This window comes from Panulirus ornatus, chromosome 51 (genome assembly GCF_036320965.1).
Source record: "Panulirus ornatus isolate Po-2019 chromosome 51, ASM3632096v1, whole genome shotgun sequence".
In the NCBI taxonomy this organism is placed as follows: domain Eukaryota; kingdom Metazoa; phylum Arthropoda; class Malacostraca; order Decapoda; family Palinuridae; genus Panulirus; species Panulirus ornatus.
In genome coordinates this window covers 3,824,747-3,850,000 of record NC_092274.1, presented here as the reverse complement: position 1 = coordinate 3,850,000, position 25,254 = coordinate 3,824,747, and the positions used below count along the sequence as shown (strand labels likewise).

General features: G+C 47.6%; 1 protein-coding gene and 1 long non-coding RNA gene across 3 annotated transcripts in view; both read right to left on the bottom strand.

Moving 5' to 3' along the window:
- Polr2H (DNA-directed RNA polymerases I, II, and III subunit Rpb8) overlaps nucleotides 1–25,254 on the bottom strand; it is a 301,372-nt gene that overhangs the window by 127,889 nt on the left and 148,229 nt on the right. The gene's annotated exons all lie outside the window — the stretch shown is intronic.
- LOC139764848 (uncharacterized) overlaps nucleotides 9,429–25,254 on the bottom strand; it is a 34,477-nt gene continuing 18,651 nt past the window's right edge. The window contains exons 2-3 of the long non-coding RNA XR_011716485.1: nucleotides 15,240–15,319; nucleotides 9,429–10,003 (exon numbers count right to left, since the gene is read on the bottom strand). This is a non-coding gene — a long non-coding RNA (uncharacterized lncRNA). The remainder of the gene's footprint in view (nucleotides 10,004–15,239; nucleotides 15,320–25,254) is intronic.

Genomic DNA, 25,254 nt, shown 5'->3' with positions numbered 1-25,254 from the left:
GTTCACACGAGCCAGCTTGACCTGTCAGTTCACACGAGCCAGCTTGAGCTGTCAGTTCACACGAGCCAGCTCGACCTGTCAGTTCACACGAGCCAGCTTGAGCTGTCAGTTCACATGAGCCAGCCTGAGCTGTCAGTTCACACGTGCCAGCTTGAGCTGTCAGCTTAGAGTGGAGCCGATCTCTTGGTCGATAACTAGGTCATTAGAAGCGAGCAGACCCTCTCCTCCTCCTCCTCTTCCTCCTGCTCTTCCTCTTCCTTCTTCTTACCAACGATTTGGCACATGTTGTCAGCTGTAACGGTGGGGGGCACTGACCCAGAGGCACGACTCTCCTTCACCCACAGCTCTGTAGCCTGACGAAGACACGACCAGCCCGCTCCTATGGTCGTGTACTGGTAGACGACCTAGTAGCTACAGTTTCTGCACTGGTAGACGACCTAGTAGCTACAGTTTCTGTACTGGTAGACGTCCATACAGACAGTTTCTGTACTGGTAGACGACCAAACAGGCAGTTTCTGTACTGGTAGACGACCATACAGACAGTTTCTCTACTGGTAGACAACCAAACAGGCAGTTTCTCTACTGGAAGACGACCAAACAGGCAGTTCCTGTACTGGTAGACGACCAAACAGGCAGTTTCTCTACTGGTAGACGACCAAACAGGCAGTTTCTCTACTGGCAGACGACTAAACTGGCAGTTTCTCTACTGGCAGACGACCTAGTCTTTACAACCCTTACTGATGAGACGACCCATCGTCGACCACATGAGAGCAACACGGCACATAATAATAATAATAACATAATGACGTTTAAAACAACCCACCGTGGCGATGTCTCCTCCTGCTGATGCAAGCTCCCGCGACATTTAAACTACGATGAAAAACAAATCAAAATGAAAATGCTTCGAGCGCGTGGAACTTTAAGCAATTAATGTGAGCAAATTCTCACCCACACACACACCCACACACACACATACACACACACAGGAATGAAGAGTGAGCATCCTGCGCTTGTCACCTTTGACCCCCTCTGAAACACAATGAAAAAAAGGCAGGATTCCAAGACTGTCTCTCTAACAGCAAGACACAAACCACAGTAATGTCTCCCGCTGTCAAATTTAAGCCTGACTGTTTGGGATCGTAAGGGAATAACTGAATATAAACCAGTTATTCTTTTTTTTTTTCTCCTCCTTCTGACCCCTGGAGACCCGTTTCTAAAACCACAACACACGTCGAATCTCTCGACATCTGCGATGGAAGACGCGTCTGTGATCTTCATAAATGTTATCAAGGCTCCAGTCATGACCCAGGAGGAAGGAAACAGCCCACACACATAAGGAAGATCATAAACATGGAGAGCAACACATGATATATATATATATTCATTATTTCTTTTTTCTTCATACTATTTGTCATTTCCCGCGTTAGCGAGGTAGCGTTAAGAACAGAGGACTGAGCCTTTGAGGGAAATCCTCACTTGGCCCCCTTCTCTGTTCCTTCTGGGAAATCAAAAACGAGAGGGGAGGATTTCCAGCCCCTCTGCTTCTTACGCTGGTAGACACGCAAGGCCTAGTCGAGCTTGGCTGACTTCCGTGCCACTGCCTAAGCTGAGGAGCGAGTCGTCATGGGACCAACCCGTCTCCAGTACGATAAGCTGCTGCAGACGACGAAGGGTTAATGTAACCTTATGGGTTAATCTTAACGTGCCTCGTCTGGTCGTACGACCGCCAGCAGTGGCTACGCTCGCTAGGGTGTTGACTGCTAAGCAATAGTGTTGGTGGCGGCGCTGGACTCCATGGCAACCAGGGCGGAGAAGAGACAACATCTCAGGTGTTCGTATTTACCTTTTCTTTCTTTTTTTTTTTTTTTCATTCATGGCCACCCGTGTGTTCGGGCACACGCTGGCCATGGAGGAGGAGGTATGAGTCCGGCGCCAGTGTGAGGCTGTCCACGCTGAGGCTCGTGGTGAGGCAATGGGGATAAACGAGGGTATGAGGTGCACCGGGTCGTGATGCTGGAGGCTTGTGAGGTGGGTTGTGAGGTTGAAAATGCCAGGTGAAAAATACTGGCCTGGAAGGGGGACGGAGACTTGAGGGGAAGGGGGGAGGGAGGGGAAGGGGTTGTTAGTTAGGAGCCTTAAGTGGGGGGGTAGGAGGTGGGCGGAGTCTGAACACACAACCTCATGATCTGATTGGAGCTAAAGCTTCAGGAGGGCGGAGTCTGAAGAACACGCCCTGATCGGCACACACACACAAAAAAAACAACTTTCCAAGCTGAAACTTGTAAAGCTTAATGGGGGGCGTACCCAGTACAAATCGAACCTGGGAAGACCACATCAGCTTAACGAGTAAGCATAGACAACACTGCCTCTGTCTGGCAAGCTTAAGCTTATGGACAAATCAGACGAATTGTGAGACTTAATGGAAATACGAGGAAGTACATCACAAAAGCTAATCTTTCTGATCAACAAATTACCTTCCAGATGATAACAATCGTTTGGGCACATCAAGACTCACCCAGAATCTATTTCACTGTGTGCAGCAGTGAGCGTTGTCAGCCTGTGTGGTGACAGTGAAGGTGTACAGCAAGAACAGTGAACACCACCAGCTATTGTTCCAACACCTTCAAGACTTATGATGACAGGGCAAAGAAATAAAAAAAACCCTTTATCATGACTCAAGCATCAACACACACACACACACACACAGTCAATACTCTGTTCGCCAAAGGGAGTTGAATTTTACCCCCTTCTGCACACAACACACACCCCCTCCTCCTCCTCCCTCCCCCTCCTATTAAACTTTCCAAAGCACATGATTCAACGGCGAGGCATCACCAATTCCTAGTCTCGTCCATGAGTCAGACACACACACACACACACACACACACACACACACACTGGCTTTCACGTCACCAGCTGGGAGTTTACAGAACACGCTGCCGCTCGTATCTTGAGGCCCTCAATATCTTTCCTGGACCGGAGGGGTACTTTTGGTGAGTCAGGCGAGGGCGTGAGGAATGTCCCTGACTCACCAACACACCTCGCAGCTGTGGAGTCAGGACTTCGTCTCCGTGTCAATATGACATTCCTGTCATCTTTTTAAGTTGTCGTAGTCCCCCGTGGGGTACGACCCCTGGCCACGACGGTACGACGCCCGCGAACACGACGCTTACGACCCCCTGACGGTGTGACACCTTGACCACGACAATACCTCTAAAGTCACCTGGACGTTAACTTCTTTAAAAACACAACAACAAAATACGAAAATAAAAACTGAGCTCAGTCAAACTTATAACCACATCTGGGTTCCTCTCTCTCTTGCAAAAATTCTCTCACTCTCACTCTCTCCTTCCGGGAGATGGCTGAGGGGCCTCTCTCGCCTCCCGGGTCTTGCGCACGCTCGCTCTGCCTCTGTTTCCTGGAAAACCTGCTGCGGTGCGGCGGGGAGAGGAGGAGGAGGAGGAGGGGAGGACCGTGAGTCACCCCCTAGAGTCCCGCCCTAGTCACCAGGACTTCCCGGGCGAGTCATATGTGGGGAAGGGGAGACAGGGGAGAGGGAAGGGGGAAAAGGTCTGGCCGTTGGGGGTTGAGTGGGTGGCGTGTGCGCGAAATATTCCCAATGATGCAGAGGTCCAACAACCAATACAAACCACACCCGAGTGACAGCAACAAGTCTCCTCACGACGGAAGACACATATATACCCCCAGTACCGGTGAGGGAACAGCACAGAGGTGCTGGATGCCACTGAAACATCGTAAAAGACATATAAACAAAATACTGGGGGGTTTTGACCCGCGTAATGCTCGTGAGATCTTATATATGCCCAAGATTCGTGCAGACACATCCAACACACCATAAGGAAATGTAGCTCAAGTTATTCCTCAAAAATACAAGTAATAAGTCAAGGGATTGGTACAAGTCTTGTAAGGCAGTGGGGGAGACAATCACTGAGCAAAATGATCGACTTGTCGAAGACGGCAAAAACTTCTTCAGTGGGAGTCGACACAGTTCTCCAGGGAGAGGAGATCATGTATATGACGAACCTTTCAGCTTTCTACGAGAGAGTGAGCTTTGTACTGGACAACAACAATGACTTGGCTGGAGTGTTTCTGTGTGTCCAGACTGCCAGAAAGCATTTGACACTGTGCCACACGAGGACGGTGGTGAAGAGGCTGTCTTGGGGATTCGACTGGGTGTGTTTGAAGATGATGCAAAGGGTGTGTGGGAAGTAATACTTGAAGAGGATTGCATGGACATACAAGAGGAACTAAACAGACTCCAAAGTTGGTCTGATACACGGTTGGTGAAATGCAACCCTAACGTAAAGTTATGAAAATGGGAGAGAGTGAAAGGCCTCAATACTTGTATAATGCAACAGAAAATAAGTTACGGATAATGTGTTAGGAAAGGATTTGGGAGGTGTTGAGAACCAGCCACCAGAGTCCCGCATTATGACGATAACTGAGGACACACACATAACTTTCTCCAGACAAATAGTGGATCAACGAAGACGCAACACTAGAATAGTCTCACCAAGTCTGGTCATCGCATCTAGAGAAGCACAAGGAGCTGATAGTGAAGGTCCAGAGGAGGGTAACAAGAGAAATGAGTTACAGCAAAAAAAGGTTTGAGGCCTTTAAAGAGAGAGGAGTTAGTCGCGACCTGATCACAAGTTTTACGTTTTCAAACCAGCTTGACAAAGTAGACAATAAGGACGTCTTCCTTGGACGAAGGAATATGAAACATGAAAGCAAGCAAGAATCTTGTTGGAAAAGATATAAACAAGTGCTTTCCTAGAACAGGAGTGGTGGGAGAAAGACATGAACTACATCACGTGATTGTGAATGTGGAGACAATTCACATGTTTGTAATCACATGTGACAGTACAGTTCAGGAGATGGGGGTGGGGGGGGGGGGGCACGCATGCGTGTAAGACTCCCCCCCCCTCCCTGTTACAAGTCGGTAATTACAGGCAAACCATCTCCAGGGGTTTACAACCCTGGTACCTTAACAAGCCATTTCGCCCGTGGTGTGTGTGTGTGTGGGTGTGTGTGGTCGCCTCCACAAACTACCGTTTCTGCACAACGTATGGGGGTGGAGGAGGGTGAACAGAGAGGTCAAAGGTCACACCTTCGGACGGAGGGGAGGAGGACAGAGCGACACGATCGCTCTGAATGAATGCCATAGGTCAAGGGTCGTAGGACGTGTGTGTGTGTGTGTGTGTGTGTGTGTGTGTGTGTGTGTGTGTGTGTGTGTGTGTCCGCGCGCAGTTCCCCCACTGTGGATAAGTTGGAGTCTAACCGGTGTGAGTGGAACTCATCAATCCACTCCACTCTCCACAGTATCATTCCACCACCACCAACACCATCCCACACCGAGATCAGCCAGCCCGGCTGACGTCCCCATCTGAGCTGACACCACCCGGCTGACGTCCCCATTTGAGCTGACACCACCTGGCTGACGTCCTCATGTGAGCTATTATCAACTGGCTGACGTGGTCTGCTGAGGCCTTTGACCTGACCCATTAAGAACAAGGTGATTGGCCACGCCATTATACCCCAAGGTAGTGTGTGTGTGTGTGTGTGTGTGTGTGTGTGTGTGTGTGTGTGTGTGTGTGTGTGTGTGTGTGTTCGTGATGGTGATGGCGAGACATCGATCTCAACCCTCTGGTCATGACTCAGTAGCTCGACCTTGTGACCCTAGAAACACCTCCTCCTCCTTCATCCTAATTCTGAAGACTCACCTCTTGGAAGACCCATCTCCATCCCATCATACCTTGACATGAGGACGCTCGGACATACTTCGAGTTGATATGATCGGATTCTCTTCGAACACTGCGAAGTCCGCAGCTCCGGGTCGCTTCATAAGGAGACTCGAAGTACGAAGTCCATTCTTCCCGTCTCTTCGAGAGGAAGAGCCTCGACCTACGAAGTCCCGTCTTTCTGTATCTGCGAGAGGATCGCCTCGTCCTCCATCCTACTTTCGCTCAGTCCCCGATCCCCTCTCCCTCCAGCTCTCACCCTCCCTCTCCCCGAGCTACAGCCTCTCCCTAACGCTTTCTTCTCCCACACCCACACACTCACCCAATTCCTCAACTACACACACACAAAATAATCTCAAGTCTCTTGGAAGGCAAACTTGGCGATTCCAGTAACAAGGTGTTTCCAGAACCCAATACGCAACACGGTCAAGGGCCTGACAGTCAAGCGACGCTTTGAAGGTCCATATTGCGGGATACATCGATGCGTTCCAGGTCCAGAGACAGGAAAACAGCGGCATTTTCCAGGTCCAACAGTGAAGGAAAACAGACAAAGACGAGAGGCAAACGGAGTACGTGAGGAGAGGTGATACTCAGAGGAAGCAAGGGAGTGGCTCTAGAGATGAATCGTGGCAACACGAGTGTAAATACAGATGCTGGACAGGGGAACTAGAAGAATGAAGAGACGTGTGAGGGACGCTGGAACTCAACAACTCCGGGGAACGTCGGAAATGAGTTCCAGAGCAAGTAGAGAAAGCCAAAGGTGACGGAAGGTTAGAAAAAAATATATATATATATAACACATCTACGATCTGTGTTACAAGCATTACGAAATGGCTTCAGGAATATCATGGGTCACCGTGTCCATAAAGCTAACGAGGGAGACAGACCATCTCATGTTAAGTATGAGACATCATCATCAGAATACAGATGAGACGAGACTGAAAGGACCTGAGGAATACATGTTTTAGAAAGATTCATAAACTTCTGTTGGGAAGGTAGGATATTACGAAGATCCAGTCAGGATCTACGGATCTTCTGAAGACAGTATTCACTCCAATATCGTTGTCAAAGATACGTGAAAATCAAGAGACGCTTCGGCAGAAATCAAGGTCTCAGGTGAACGTAAACGCTGGTCGTAACCCACTTACGAGGGGGGAATGAGTCGAGATCTACGCCTCGTACGGTGCGACCGAACTTGCGTCGTCGTAACTTAATTTGTAATCACTTGCGTCGTTTTCGTCCCGACACGACAAGTGCCTGGCTTCGGAACGACGCTGGGGTCGTCCCGCGCACGACCTAGCAACACTTCACCTACAAACTCGTCCGTAAAACAAAAAAACAGAGACTTTACGAAACAATTCCAGTGTAAACAAAGGCATACAAAGGAAAGTAAACAACAACAAACATTTAGAGGCTATTTGTGAAGTCGAAGATGATCAGAAATATGAAGAAATTTGAGGGATGAGAGCATCTTTATTGTAGTAATAATAATAATAATAATAATAATAATAATAATAATAATAATAATAACAATAATAATGATAATAATAATAATGATAAATTTTGAATGATACTGAGGCGTGTGTTAACTGACATTAACATTTCTAAATATGTTCCACTACTGAATACAGACAAACACTGTATAATTACTTATATACAATACACTACAAAACACATGCAATTAAGCCAAAGTGATATTATATTCTAAGCTCCAAATATAAAAGTCCCTATGAAAACACATCAAACATAATTTTGACTTTTCAAATGCATTTAAAAATCGGTTTCTACGCACTGAAGTTACATATACGTTTGTAATACTTATACTTACATATGTGTGATTCCTTTACATGACAATGAAGAGGTCAAAAGGTCAATTCTGGGGCATTTCTCACTCACAGAGATGGTATCAGAACTGTGAAAGCTGAGGTAAAGAAGGAGGTTTAGAAGCATCAGATAGACCCATCATGGAAGAGAGTAGAGTAAGGGGTGACTTGATCAAGAGCACCAAGTTTCTTGACGTGCGAGATAAGATGAATTGTCTTATACCACAGGAAGACACCTCTCTCTCTCTCTCTCTCTCTCTCTCTCTCTCTCTCTCTCTCTCTCTCTCTCTCTCTCTCTCTATCTATCTATCTATCTATCTATCTCCACCCATTCTTCTCTTCCTTCTGTCCCACATCCCCTCTCACCCCTCCCATGTCTCCTCTACCCAGACCGAGTACTCTCACCTCTTCCACACCTACTCTCAACTCTCCCACGTCACACTCTCCCTCCCTCCCTCAGCCCCGGTGCCAAACCCATCATGACAGTAAGGCTAAAGGTGAGAGTGAGAGAGAGAGAGAGGGAGAGAGAGAGAGAGAGAGAGAGAGAGAGAGAGAGAGCCCCGGCACCACCTCTCACACCCTCTCGCTCTGAGGGGACAGACCAGCTCTTCCTTTTTCCTCCCACCATCAACCAAGGAGGGAGACCAGCCCCCCCCCACCACCACCACCACTAGTCCACCAAGAGATCATCCACTTGTTAAGACGGTGGTCACCACCTGGTGCCAGCTGTGCGTTCCGTCATCCATCTCCCTTGCTGTATGCTGTATCAGCCATCATCTCCTTCCTTGTTGTATGCTGTACCGAACCAGCAATACACACCGAGGCTACAGCATCACAAGGCATGTGTCTTCCCCCGTACAACCAACCCCTCCCCAGCAGGTGCCCTGAGTAACACAAGGGCGCCGCCCTACCTAACCCCCACTTGTTTATCTCATACATTATCATCATCATTATCCGAAGTCTTGTTACCCAGGACCTATATGACCGTTCATGCAGCACAGGGCTGCGTTACTTCCAGCAGCAGGGAAAGACAGACTCCTTTCAAGGGGGGAGTTACTTAACGAGACAGAACTCCTAATGACACAACCTCGCCACATCGTACGGGCTGAGTCCGGCAACACATATTATATATATATATATATATATATATATATATATATATATATATATATATATATATATAAAGTGAGCAGCGGTGGCATATTCCAGACCCACTTCCATAATTCATCTGGAACAGTGGTCTCTCTCGCCCCCTTCCATGACGCTCACTATCATGTGAAATATTCGTCGGTCGCTCCCGCATGTACATGGAAACACAACGTGTCGTCGATCCAGGCCCAGAAATACCTCCGTGTGCTCTTCCAGCCCGAAATACTGGACCGCTTCCAGGACGCACTCCACACTCGTCTTTCTCAATATTCCTCTCCTTCACTGGCTTCTTCTTCCTCTTCAGCGTGGCGGTACGACCCTTGAGCACGACGGTACGACCCTTGAGCACGACGGTAGGACCCTTGAGCACGACGGTACGACCCTTGAGCACGACGGTAGGACCCTTGAGCACGACGGTAGGACCCTTCAGCACGATGGTACGACCCTTGAGCACGACGGTACGACCCTTGAGCACGACGGTACGACACGTGAGCACGACGGTACGACCCTTGAGCACGACGGTACGACCCTTGAGCACGACGGTAGGATCACTGAGCACGACGTTACGAACTCTAGGTAGGACGAGCCTTGGTCTTGACCGCACCCTTCACGGTCGGGCCAAAGGCAATGGTGGTCGTCATATCGTGCTCAAGGGTCGTACCGTCGTGCTCAAGGGTCGTAACGTCGTGCTCAAGGGTCGTACCGTCGTGCTCAAGGGTCGTACCGTCGTGCTCAAGGGTCGTACCGTCGTGAACGAGGGACGCACTACCGTGTTTTCAACAGTCGTATACTACCGTCGTGCTCGGCGTACCCGTCGTCCGTCAACATCAACTTCACACATCTGACGTCAAAACTGGGCCGCCTCTTCCCTCCGTCAGTCTGCGTCCCCGCAGCCCCGTACCCTGGCCTCCTACGCTCCTCTGGCTTTCATATCCCCCGCCTCACCGTAGATCGCACAGTCGAGCTAGCCTCTTCCAGAGAGATTCCAAGGAGAGTCCATCTAGCCTCCAAGCCAAGGGAGGGGTGGTGGACGTTTCCAGGAATGACTCACAAAAAAGGCGATGGTAAACTCACATCCCCAAGTCCCTGACGAGAACTGATAAGATTATAAATAAACCATATGACTCACGGTTCTCATAATCCTTACATAAAGATGGCGGTGGTGTCGTCTTGCGCTCTTCCTCCCTTCCTAGTCAGGTGACCCAGTGATGTGTACACCTACTGTCAACACTACGACCACCACGCACGTCGGTTCTTATCTTGTTAGCCCTGCAGCGTGTTAACAGATGGTTAAGGGAGTAATTAATCACACAGGTGCTGTTTCATAACAGAACGAAGCATGCCATAACACAATCTCTCTAGAGAGCAGGCAACGCACACAGTTTATTGACATTTGGGGGGGAAAGGGGGGAGTTTGAGAGAGGAGAGGCCAGCTACCAGAATGTGTTTGGCACATGCGGGATACCGAGTGTGTTGCTACAACGCAACACACACACACACACACACACACACACACACGAGACTTCAGTGTGTGTGTTGGCGTATGCGAGACATGACGCCCCCCCCTAACGCATCTCAGGACATGAGGCTGAGATGTGTGCTGACACCATCGTCCAAACGCCCAGCCTACCATAATGATCAGCTGTTCCGCCACCATCGTCAGCTGTTAGGTCCTCCTTCCCCCCCAACCCTTCCCACCCCACTCCATGGCCCAGTCAGCTGCACGATCATCAGCTGTGTCAGAACCACACACACACACACACACACCTTGGAGAGCATAATTACCCATCCTTGGAGTAAATCATTCACAAGTCTAACCCAAGTCATCCTCGACCCTCAAGTCGGTTATGATGACTGGAGTGGCACTCGACACCCACTACGCACGCAAGGGTTTCACCACACTTCCAGCCGGCGGCGTAAGACTGAACGCAGCGGCTTAGAACGAAAAAAAAAAGAGAACGAAACAATGTGAATCTCGAAATAATAAGCTTACGTCATATCAAGAGGCTGTATGCTAATTAGATGAGGGATTGAGAAGGGAAAACTGATTGATCAACAGGTCATAATTACGCGAGACCATCACGTTATGCAACTACGAGGAAACACGGGCTTCCAGAGCCGTGTGGAAGGTACGAGGCGAGGGGCTGGCTGGAAGGGGAGGCGGGACTGGAAGAGGAGGCGGGGCTGGAAGAGTGGGGCGGGGCTGAGAGGCCTGGGCGGGGCTTTAAGAGTGGGCGGGGCCTACTTTACTCTCCTGAACTTGTGACCCTCTGACCTTTGACCCCGACACCACAGCACGGATTAAGGTCAATCCCAGAGCTATAATACCTGGACTTCGTCATCCTCTGACCTCCAAAATTAACAGCTGAGATTAAGGTCTGGGGTTGGTCACTTCCCCGTACAAGAGTGACCTTTATGACTCTGAGGTCAAATGACATGTTCATCATAGCGTCTCAGACCAGTATATACATGTTTCCTACACATATAGAACAAAATTCTTCGCCATGATGTTTAAGACGTTTGAAAAAAAAACTCATTATGTTTAATTTGCAATCAACCCTCGTACATCTTCTATGCACCCACCTATATCAGGGCTCAGTCATAAGTGGAAACCGACATTCCATTTTCTCAACGCCAAAACACCAACGTCCACTCTCTCATGCATCCATCATTCATCTTCCTTCAACGACGGGTTCACAGTGACAACATTCACTGTCCGCTTTCACCAGAATCACTGTCAACTCTCACTGCACACACACACACACACACAGTGTCAATCTTCAACATGTGTCATCAGCAACATGACCATCCACTCTCAATCCTCGCCAGGGGGTCCACAGCTATCGACCCTGGGCGCACCGTGGGACACGGTCGTGAACACGAGTCCTTGGACGAGTGAGTCCGGCAACACAAAATGTTCCTCTTCCATGTTACCATCTGTCTTGTAGCGGCCGAGGCACTGGATCGCCCATGTGATTATCGATTAACCATCCGTGACCTCATTCCGGGGGGGGGGGGCGCCAGAGCAGAGCCAACCCCCCCACCCACTGGCTGCTGTGGTACCTACCACACACACACACACGTCCACCTACCACAACGAGGTGTCGTACCACCGGCCACCACACAATTCCACGACATCTGGCACCAAACACCACCACCACTATACACACACACACACACATACCTTTCACCACACATCCTACCTACATATGCCACCGTACACACACACACACACACAAAGTACAAAGGATGGTACTTGCAAGCACTCTATGTACACTCACAACTCCCAGAATTCCTTCAACCAACATTCCCACGGTGCTAAGACCCACACATGACTGCTACATATGTTACAACCCTTCCACATATACACAATCCTCCAGGAGACGCACTCCATTGAACATATCTAACACCAACACTTTTCAAAACATAACAAGACACATCTTTATCTTTTCCATATATTCACAAGCTTTGTTTGAGACGTCTTCATAGTTACGTGTGGCCCACTTGGCCCACGGCCATCGCTGCAGTATAGGCAATAACCCTCTTGTGATTGGCTAATGGGATAAAGGCAGGGGGGAACGTGTCGACCAATCAGGATACCGTTCGATACGTGAATTTCACCCTCTCGTTGCATCCTTCGCCTGTACCCAGCTGTAAAGTCGTCACGTGATATAAGGGGAAATATCTACATTCAAAGAACTAGCCATGGTTTACTGATAAGGGCAGGATGGATAATAAGAACCATTCCAATGAGAGAAAGTGCGAGGTGCGACAATATCATCCTTCACTGGACGCTACGGTATGATCCTGCATAACCAACCAGCCATAATAATGGCTGTAAAGTGCGAGTCTGACTAATTTAATGACGACATACTTCTAAATACACGCAGACCAGAGGCATACATGCACGCGAACAACCCTTCAAAATCTATGTCAAATGTCTTTTCGTTCAGTACTATCATCGAGAATGGATTACAGTGGAACAAAACCTTACATACGAACAGACAGACGATTATTGACCAAAGAAAGAAACTTTTCTCTGTTTGTGGCATTACAGTACAAATACAGTCAATACAATATACAAATATACACGAAACTTCAGACTTCATGTCTCAGATATACTTCACAAGCAGATCTCGATACATCTACAACTTTTACAGGAAGTTGTAGGGAAAAATAACTATTACAAAGTTAGCGAAAGTTATAATGAGTACACACACACGCGGGCCGGCCAGCCAACACTTTCAAACAACCTTTTGCATTTACGCACGTACACTAAGACTCACTCATCTGCATACATTAAACATGCAGAAATACCGATACCGTATGTGTGATCATGCACGGACATGAAGGCTCATTCAGAGAAAAAACAAAAGAAAAAAAGATTCAGGGTAAAATTTCATTCAAAATTGCATTTAGGAAGAAAAGATAAACGAGGCCTCATTCAAATGGTGTGCAATCATATATATATATATATATATATATATATAGGTATGTATATTTGCGTGTGTGGATGCATGTATATACATGTGTATGGGGGTGAGTTGGGCCATTTCTTTCGTCTGTTTCCTTGCGCTACCTCGCAAACGCGGGAGACAGCGACAAAGCAAAAAAAAAAAAAAAAAATGTATATATATATATATATATATATATATATATATATATATATATATATATATATATATATATACACTCCAATCCCACCCTGGGCGACATCTGCCCTATTTGGGTATTGACCGCAATGTTGATCCCAGGAATCCCCCCCACCACCTGTGGGATTATTATTATCCCAGGAATCACCCGACCTAACCCCCCCCCCCCGGGTATCACCAGGGGGAGGGGGGGGGGTGTGGATGGAGGAAGGGGTGCGGGAGCATCACAACAACTGCTGCAGTGATGGAATATTTATGAGCTGTGTTGACGGAGGGTGAAGCATGGGCCCCATAACCCATACCTTCCAGTGTGTGTGTGTGTGTGTGTGTGTGTGTGTGTGTGTCTGTGTGTGTGTGTGTGTGTGTGTGTGTGTGTGTGTGTCTGTGTGTGTGTGTGTGTGTGTGTGTCTGTGTGTCTGTGTGTGTGTGTGGAAGGGAATGCACGTGACACTTGTCAGTTCAAAGTCCAGGCAATAGGAAAAATATGATCATCATGAGAGAGAGAGAGAGAGAGAGAGAGAGAGAGGATGTCTTGCACCACCTCAACTCCCTCCCTCCCTCTGCCAGCCCACCATCAACAACACACAGGAGGTACGTGGGTAAGTACCCTCACGTATACAAATGATATAATGGCGTACCACAAGGCACGATCCTTGGGTCTAAATTATACTATAATATACATAAACAATCAAGAATTAAGTATACATTCTTGTGGCACGAACTTTACAACTGTGGTAGGCACGTACATGCGTACTTACGCATACTTTATACATAAAGATACTTAGGTAACTACGCTTATGTATACGACACCCACAGTGACACTTGGGCAGAAGAAAGCGACAACGAAAACAGACAACAAAGAGCAAAATAATTTACTCTCCGCATCTAGAAATTTACTCCTTTCCACACAAGTTTATCTCCCCTCAACTACGAATGTCGTATTCTTAACTAGGACGTAACTTATCGCTCGCCTGAACTAACACGCTCGACCAAGCGTCCTCAAGTCGTGTCGGACGCTACTGAAACACATGTTCCTCTCCCCCTCGCCTCTCGTCACCGTACCTGTGACCTGTACTTGCAGTTTAGGACATACCTCACTGCTGCTGCTGTGACGTCGTCCTCAGCTGTGGAGGGCAGGAGTGAGGCGTCGTCGCACCCCAAGGTCAAGCTGGTCGAGTTTTTCGTTGCGTCAGAGCCAGACAGCGCTGACCTTAGTTATGTCCGGTGGGACGACCCCTGCGAGTCTCTGGTCCCTCGAGCACGACGGTGCGACCCTTGAGCACGACGGTAAGACCCTTGAGCACGACGGTAAGGCCCTTGAGCACGACGGTACAACCCTTGAGCACGGCGGTGCGACCCTTGAGCACGACAATAGCATCTTTGAGCACGGCAGTACGACCCTTCGGCATCATATGCTGTCTTTAACCTTATAATTCAATGGGTCAGGTCAAAGTCCAGGTCATCATACCCAAGGGTCGTGCCGTCGTGCACAGGAAGTTCACATGACCAGGTCATCCACATGGATCATTAATCCACAGAGGTCATCATCACTACACCAAACATCCACAGAGGTCATCATCACTACACCAAACATCCACAGAGGTCATCATCACTACACCAAACATCCACAGAGGTCATCATCACTACACCATACATCCACAGAGGTCATCATCACTACACCATACATCCACAAGCCCTCAAAATTTCCTCGTCATCGACCCAGTTGAAAATCCTGCCAACCTACGTACGTACATACACACAAAGGTCATCCTTGAGTCTAAGAAGAGCCACAGAGACAAGTCATGGGCGCCTCTCTGTACACCACCTCCAACACCCTCTCACTCCAAACATACCTCCAAAAATATCTATAGTAGAGATGTGGAGATACAGCGCCACACACACACCAGCTGCGGGGTGGCCCCCAGACACATACCTGGGGAAGACAGAGGTTGTTCCATTAATATAATTCTCATAATCATTACTAACAGGTTATACATATATTGTTACTTCTAATGAACTTACAGATCACAGATGTATAATGAAATCACAAGCGTATCCAAAGTCTACGGTGAGGGGTATCCATATTTCCTAATTACTATACATGCGATTATAATCACAAAGTAATTTCGGACACCAAAATGAAAACGCACAGCGAGAATGATCGTAGAGGTTATTTTCCTTGTGTAACTTAGGTTGTTTGTTGAAGTAGAAGGTAAACAACACTCAGGTCTCGACGACCCCCTCCTCCCAGAGCCTTCCTTCAGCCATTCTATACAGACTGGATTACATGGAAGCCATTTTCCCTGATGATGAACGTGATCAACGAACAACAAAGGGGATGAATTAGTGGTTACCAGAAGGCGACGAGTTGCGCGCGGGTACCTGCGCACTGTGAACATACACGCTGTTGCTACAGAGACCACTGGTTCAGTAGCGGGGGTGTCTGGGATGGGGTGGCGAGCAGGGGGAGGCCTTCCGAGAAGTGATCGTCGTAATAGGAAATACCTTAGCAGGGGTGAAGGAGGGACAAAGGTCTAACCCCCCCACACACCTCTCTCTCTCTCTCTCTCTCTCTCTCTCTCTCTCTCTCTCTCTCTCTCTCTCTCTCTCTCTCTCTCTCCCGGCACCAGCACAGCAGCAGGCTCAGAGCACCACCAGGCGCAAACGCTAGCGCCTTCACCGGTGGATGGGGAAGCGGGGAAGGAGGAGGAGGAGGAGGGGGGGTGCTTCCTGGAATATTGCCGATGCATCTGTAGGTACACACACACACACACACACACACACACACACACGCTGTCACCAAGTTTCCAGCCCTGTCCCACCCCTCCTGCTGTCTCACTAGGCCCCAGTCCCCTCCAGGTTGTCCAGTCCACCATGCTTCCAGCCCTGTTCCACCCCCTCCTACTGTCTCACTAGGCCCCAGTCCCCTCCAGGTTGTCCAGTCCACCAAGCTTCCAGCCCTGTCCCACCCCCTCCTACTGTCTCACTAGGCCCCAGTCCCCTCCAGGTTGTCCAGTCCACCAAGCTTCCAGCCCTGTCCCGCCCCCTCCTACTGTCTCACTAGGCCCCAGTCCCCTCCAGGTGTCACTCTGGACAATAAACTAAGCTGGAAGGAGCAGGTCAGCACCATCATCATCATCATCAGATCCTCCAGGTGTCATCGTCTCTACATTCTCCGTAGACTCAAGACACTTGGACTCCCTCCACCTGAACTCAAGACACTTGGACTCCCTCCACCTAAACTCAAGACACTTGGACTCCCTCCACCTGAACTCAAGACACTTGGGCTCCCTCCACCTGAACTCAAGACGGACTCCCTCCACCTGAACTCAAGACACTTGGACTCCCTCCACCTGAACTCAAGACACTTGGACTCCCTCCACCTGAACTCAAGACACTTGGACTCCCTCCACCTGAACTCAAGACACTTGGACTCCCTCCACCTGAACTCAAGACACTTGGGCTCCCTCCACCTGAACTCAAGACACTTGGACTCCCTCCACCTGAACTCAAGAACATCCACACACCTTTCATTCTTCCTCACACACACTCACCTACGCCTCCCTCCCTCGCTCCTTCCTCCACTTGCTCCTCCTCACCACACAACAGAGGGAGGCTTAGAAGAGGTCATGTCAAAAGTCATCCTCGGTCACTCACGCCACCTAACATGGTCTGATCAAACTGTACAACCGGTATCTTGACCATACTGACCAGCAGGAATCAATAATGTTGGCAGCTTATTGCAGGTCACTGCATCAATGACACGAGGCTATTGCACAACACATCAATAACGCCAGCTTAATACCCGATCACCATATCAATGCTGTTCACACAACACTACATCAATGCTGTTCACACAACACTACATCAATGCTGTATCTTTAACAAATCACTACATCCGTGCTGCAGGTTAACACAACACTACATCAATGCTGTTCACACAACACTACATCAATGCTGTATCTTTAACACAACACTACATCAATGCTGTAGGTTATAAACACAACACTACATCAATGCTGTAGGTTAACACACTACATCAATGCTGTTCATATAACACTACATCAAAGCTGTAGGTGAACACAACAGTACATCAATGCTGTTCACACAACACTACATCAACTCTCTGAGGTCATTATATGTGTACGAGAATAGCATCCAACATTCACCACAACCACCACCACAACCACCACAACCACCACATTGTCTTTGTGTCGAAAACAGCAGTTCACAGTAGGGGGGGTATGACTACCCCCCACCACACACACACACACACACCATCCGTCCGTCTGTTTAACTGTTCCGGGAAGCCAATTCCACTTCTGGGAACCAACCAATGGCTCTACACCCCCTCGCTATCTCCTCCTTTATTATCACAAAAACTGACTGAACCAAGAATTTCAGAGAAAGTATACACACACACACACACACATGCACACACATCCTTGGGAGCTGGGAAAATACTTTCTTTCCCCCTAAAATAAGGAAACAACTCCTTCCCACCTGACAAGGAGGGGAAATAATTCCCCTCTCCCTCAGAAACTTGAGGGAAATAATTCCCCTCTCCCTCAGAAACTTGGGGAAATAATTCCCCTCTCCCTCAGAAACTTGAGGGAAATAATTCCCCTCTCCCTCAGAAACTTGAGGGAAATAATTCCCCTCTCCTTCACAAACGGGGGAAATAATTCCCCTCTCCTTCAGTAGCTTGGGAAATAATTTCCCCCGTCCTTGCAGGCTGGGGGAAGCTAACTATTTCTATAAGAAACCCGAGAGATAATCGCTCCTCACACGCTCGAGAAATTATTTCTCTCTCTCTCCCTCCAAGACAAGGTAAATAATTTCATAATAATCTTCGCACGTAAGGTAATCTGCCGAATTATCTTTCTCGCTTATCATGTCACGGCTCAAACTCTCCTGGAGAGAGAGAGAGAGAGAGAGAGAGAGAGAGAGAGAGAGAGAGAGAGAGAGACTCTCTCTCTCTAATCTTTTAAGATGGTCATTTATTCCCTACCTAAATAGGGGGAAAGAATAATCCCTTTTAATAAGATGGGGTCATTATCTTTCCCCTCTTCCCCCCCCCCACTAAACGCTTGGGGGGGGGGGAGGGAAGGAAGGGGGTTATCAAAATCAATAATCACTTTAATTCCTCGTTTGGGTTGATCACCTAAACCGTCGTTAAGCGTTTGAGTGGAGGATCTTGAGGAGGTAATTACTCCCCTCCTGTATGATGCTGGAGGGGAGGGGGGGAAGGGGGGGGGGGTTGTTTCCATCCCCCCTCCCCCCCCCAGTCGTCTATTTTTTTTTTCCCCCATTGGCAAAATGTTGGGGGACTTACTTCCCTTATTAACGCGGCAAATAATCATTTTTTTTCCTATTATTCTACGTGGAAAATGATTAATTTCCCTTCATCTTGGACTGGAGTCATTTCTTGACCCTTCACAACAAGTTATGAGTAATATAACCCTTGTGATGATCATGCACAGGGATCAATTCCCTTCTGGCTAACAAGCAATCGCAGGCAAAAGGGTAATAGATTATCTATTTCCCTTCGTGACGGTAAGCGTAGGGGAAGGGGGAAGGGGGGTACCTCCCCCCCAGCTGTATAGCCCCCAGCTCTGATATAACCCGACGTGAACACGATCAAAACACCTTTACGATAAGAATGAGAAACATAAAAAGGGACTTTTCTGTGGTGAACACGATGCGCCCCGCCCAGGGTCGAGAAGAGCATGGGTTCGAATCCTGGTTGCGGCGGCAGTTGGTCCACAGTCAACCCAGCTGTTCATCCACCCCAGTGGGTTGGTCGATAGAATGGTACCTGTTCAAACCTTTAAGTTTTAGTCCTAAAGTTTTGATTACGACACGTGTGGAACTTAAAGAGATGCTGGGGAACGTAAACGGAACTTAAGGAGGATCTGAAGATACGTGGCTAAAACTTTTAAGGGGGATATAAAGACACGTGAGTGGAACTTTAAGAGGTTCTGGAAGTAGATAAGTAGAACTTAAGGTCCTACGAAGATCCACAACGAACTTCAGCGGCCGTGAAGCAACGTCACTGGAACTTGCAAGGTCTGGAAATGAACGTGGCTGGAAGATAATACACTTAAAGATTCTGGAAGCACTTGGAGGCAGGGTGTAAGTACGTATGTAAGTGCCAGGAGGGGGGAGGGACCAGGTGGTTCATAAAGGCTGCCGGCGCGCATTGTAATACTGGGGTAACGGCGTCTCCTGTAATGATGGGGATACACACACACACACACACACAAACACACAAACACACTCGTGCGTGACCTCCACGTACACAGCCAGGGGTCACAAGGTGTTCCACCTCAAGCGGGAAATGAGCACACATGCATAACATTCCCTCCCCCCTTACCCCCATCTAGAAGCTAATCAAACAGTTAAGGTAATTAACGACAGGGTAGTTACACCTGCACCAACACGCCACGAAACCAAGACTAATTATCAACTATAAACATCCGAGTGTGTATATATATATATATATATATATATATATATATATATATATATATATGTATATATATATATATAGTGAAAAATATTTGTACATTCATTATCAATACAAGGAGAATGTGCTCCATCATAATCAACTGACCAGGTCTTTTAAAAATGCCTTCCTTAAATTGCCCAGACTAATTAGGAGGCGAAGATGATTCTTAATTACCCCTCCTCCCTCCCCACACACACACCATTAAGCAGTCAATTACCCACACTAACACTGTGATTACTATGTAATGCGACCCATATGTCTGAAACTATTAGCTCAACCCATTGATAACATTTCCATTTCTAAGGGAGTTCTTAATTTCTAGGTCAATTAATCATGCAATCATCATTGGGTAATTAGGTCAGTTTGAAGAGTTAAAGGGCCACATAATTAACCCCTTTTGTATGATCATAATTACCTGGATCACTAAAGCTAGATAGGCATCACTTAACTACCAGCATTCAGCATTACTAACTATCTCCTTAATTACTTTTAAATGACCTTTCTAATATCAACCTCTAGTTTAGCTAATGCACGAAAATACGACCCTTGAGCACGATGGTACGACCCTTGAGCACGACGGTGCGACCCGTGAGCACGACGGTACGACCCTTGAGCACGACGGTACGACCCTTGAGCACGACGGTACGACCCTTGAGCACGACGGTACGACCCTTGAGCACGACGGTGCGACCCTTGAGCACGACGGTACGACCCTTGAGCACGACGGTACGACCCTTGAGCACGACGGTACGACCCTTGAGCACGACGGTGCGACCCTTGAGCACGACGGTACGACCCTTGAACACGACGGTACGACCCTTGAATACCACTGGACGACCCTTGAGCACGACGGTACGACCCTTGAGCACGACAGTACGACCCTTGAGCACGACGGTACGACCCTTGAATACCACTGGACGACCCTTGAGCACGACGGTACGACCCTTGAACACGACGGTACGACCCTTGAGCACCACTGGACGACCCTTGGGTAGGTTGACCTTGGACATGACCCTTGAAGAAAATTTTCCGTGGGGAGGTCACTTAACCCCTTCATAATTATAACTAAAATCTTTATGCTGTTTACTTACGGGAAAGAAACACAAGCTTTATGCTGACTAAATGAAGGTCAAAACCCTAAGCTTTAACAGCTTTAATGTGATCAATTGAGGGACTAAAGCTTTGAGCTGCTTAGCTGAGCGACTGATCCTTACGCTTTAAGCTGACATGTCGAAGGATGAAACTTCAAGTTTTGAAGTGAAGTGCGAATACAGTCTGGTCAAAGAATAACTTCTCGCGATTCCATCATTTCCCTGCTACTGAGAGTAGCGCAGCCTTGGTGCTGTAAGAGGCGTAGGAATACACTGTACCAGTATTGTATACACCCAGCGAATACACTCACCTGTGTATGGCATACACACCCGCCATCTACCACGGGCACACCACGAACATACCATCACTGAACATATTCCAAAGGAAACATACCGGAAGCAATATGGCCAAACAAAAGGTGGTAAACAAACAAGGTTCTTCCTTTTATACTTGCTCGCCACTTCCCACGTCAGCCAGACAGCGCCAGGAACAAATAAGACGCATGGTAAAGTGATACATACACTCACACAGGAATAAAAAGGTAGGTACATATGTGCCAGATTAAGAGACATGACAGCACTAGTGTGACACACACACACACACACACACACATACACACGTAGTGTCCAGGAGACTGGAGGCAAAGCGAACACCACAGACGGCGGCATCGAACCCAGGCACCAGTTGCTATGTGCAGAAATAAACACACACACACACACACACACACACACACACACACACACACACACACACACGAGACCTTCTTATATGACACTTTTAAGGTCACTAGTATTCTGGTGACCATTTTTTCCCCCAAGGGAAGACATGTTGGTGCTGAGCCTAGCTGGATGTGGCAAACAAGAGCAACACACTTGTGGTTGGTCAGGCCCATTTGCTGATTGGTCAATCCTGGGGGGGGTGGGGGGGTCATAATTATATATGCTTCCGTCGCAGGTCATCATAACCTTACTGACACACGTGAGGTCATATATATATATACATATATATATATATATATATATATATATATATATATATATATATATATATATATATATATATATATATATATATGAATTTATATTTATTTATTTTTTTTTTTTTTTTCCTCAAAAGAAGGAACAGAGAAGGGGGCCAGGTGAGGATATTCCCTCAAAGGCCCAGTCCTCTGTTCTTAACGCTACCTCGCTATCGCGGGAAATAGCGAATAGTATGAAAAAAAAAAATATATATATGAATTTGATGTATATTTTGGCACAACTCTTATCAGTTGTATTATTCAATTCACACTACAACATGAACGAAAAGTGACGCCTTGTTACCTACAACAGTTTCCCTGACGCGATTAAATACGGGGAAGGGGAGAGGAGGTAGGGGGAGATGACGGGGTGAGGGGGGAGGAGAGAGAGGAGAGGGGCAGTGGCTGGGGGGGGAGGGGATATGAGAGAGAGAGAGAGAGAGAGAGAGAGAGAGAGAGAGAGAGAGAGAGAGAGAGAGAGAGAGAGAGAGAGGGGAAGAAGGAGAGGGAGGGGGATTGGCTAGGGGAGGAGGAAATGGTTGAGGAGGGGGAAGGGGAGGAGGGGGGATGGGGGGGAGGGGGGTAGTTTATAGAGACCACGTTGCTAAGGTCGGGGGGGTCGGGGGGGGGGGGGAGGCAGCAGCAGCAGGTGTTGCCATACCATGTTCCCATCATTTCCCTCGCTCCTTCCTACGGTAGCGAGCGAGCGCTCGGTGGGTGAATGTCATTTGCTCCTACGCGTCTAACGCGTCTTTGTTCCTGTTGGACCTGCTTTATCCGTTGCTCCTACCGTTGCTGCTTCTGTTAGTCCTGCTGCCACTACAAGCCCATGGCGCTACGGGTCCTATAACAGTCCTGTTGTGGTTCTGTTACTTTCAATGTGAAATCTTGCGATTTCCGTTGCTGTTGTAGCTAATGTTGTTATAACCACTAACAACCATTATCTAACCTTGAGCAAATGAATATAAGAACAAGAAAACAGGAGAAGCGATAAGCACGGGAGAATTAAAGGCAAAATGTTAGATAGGAAATAAAGAAAACGTGGTACGGAGAAACAGCTGGTAAAGGTAATACGTTCGAAACGCCGTTTTCTCTTGCATGGTTAATCTCCCGACCTTGATGGGAGTCGAACCGGTGATCTTACCAGGAACGGATCGCTGCCTGAGGCGATCAAGCGACGCCAGAACCCCTAGTTCGAAACCCCCAGTATTGAGAGCGGCGACAGATATAGTGTGTGGCGGGCGTGTGGTGAACCCCCATCCCTTCGTCTATAATAAGACTGCCATTAATTCACTCAAGAGATTTAATTAATTTCCAACGTGACCTTTGATCAGATGGTACAAGTGACGCTAAGCACGTACCGTAAATATGTGGGGCACGAAAACAAGTTGGGGATGTGTAAACAAGTTTGGGATGTGTAAACAAATTTGGGATGTGTAAACAAGTTTGGGATGTGTAAACAAGTTTGGGATGTGTAAACAAGTTTGGGATGTGTAAACAAGTATGGGATGTGTAAACAAGTTTGGGATGTGTAAAACAAGTTTGGGATGTGTAAACAAGTTTGGGATGTGTAAACAAGTATGGGATGTGTAAATAAGTTTGGGATGTGTAAAACAAGTTTGGGATGTGTAAACAAGTATGGGATGTGTAAATAAGTTTGGGATGTGTAAAACAAGTTTGGGATGTGTAAACAAGTTTGGGATGTGTAAACAAGTATGGGATGTGTAAACAAGTTTGGGATGTGTAAACAAGTTTGGGATGTGTAAATAAGTTTGGGATGTGTAAACAAGTTTGGGATGTGTAAATAAGTTTGGAATGTGTTAATAAGTTTGGGATGTGTTAATAAGATTGGGATGTGTAAATAAGATTGGGATGTGTAAATAAGATTGGGATGTGTAAGTGAGTCTGGGATGTGTATATATCTTTGGGGCTGTAAATACAACTGAGCTGTAAACAAGGTCGGGACTTCAGTCAGTTTAGGATGTAAATAAAGTGGGGATATAAATAAGTTTGGGATGCAAATAATAAGGTTGGGATGTAAATACGTTTGGTGACATGTTACTGATGGTCAACAAAGGGCAACATAGGTCACTTGAGCGTACCATGGAGTTCAGTGAGCAATCATGGGTCACAGACAATCCTGAAAGGTCACCAGAGGTCATGACCCAGGACAGGTGACCATCACATGTCAGCTGCTGTCCCCCTGAACAGCAGATAACATTACATACGTCTGCTGTAGTCACGCTAACTACAGGTATAAGAGTCTGGGCGATACGCACACACACGTACTAGACGTGTATCAAACACGTCATGGAGGCCACGTCCGGCTTCTCCCCTCGGAGCAATGAGGTCAACCGATTCGCCTGTGAGGTTACCTCATCGATCACCTCCCTCATGAGGATATGGAGGTAATGCCGCACACATGAGGTGGCGTCATCATCCACGATTTAATTGGGGTCACGTTAATTTGGGTCAACAGGTTAAAGAGGTCGACCAATCGGGTAGCAGCTTACGGCGGGTCGGCCAATGGCGTCGCAGATTACCAGGAATAACTACGCATGCATTTAACAGTCAAACTACTTAATGGCTAAACATATCTTGACGTCTTTGATCTGACACCTTCTGAGTAAGATTTGGTCCAAGACAAGATCGAAACAGGATACTTCCACGTCTGAGACATGAACACACACACACACACACACACACACACACACACACACACACACACACACACACACACACACACTCACACACACAGAGGAGAGAGCACTACTAACGACCCAACCTCCACTTCGCAGAAAGAAAATGAAAAAAAAAAAAACACGAGAAGGAGAGCTGTTTAAGAGAAAAGGGGAGAGGGTGGGGCGGCAGAAGAGAGGCTACTCCCGGCCACCGGTGTAGCGCAGGCCGATGATTCACGGGGAAGGACCAGGAGGCAAACCTTATGAACTGAAGCCTGAAATACGACCAGCACGGCACGGGTTTTGGACGCGTTCCAGCCGCTGAGGGCAACGATCCATCCTCCGTGGAATACAGTGCCGGGATATTATCCCGATTGGGATGTGAGAACGAACTCTTATAAAGTCCCTTTGTTGATGGTTTTAAGAGAAATCTATCGACGGGATGGCAAGAAAATGTAGACTGGTAATCTACTATCTAACTTTTAACTCTTATTAGCGCCACAGAAAATGTAATGCACGTCTTTCTAAATTACTTGGCTCGTGGCGGAGGAAGGAGGAGTTTGCTC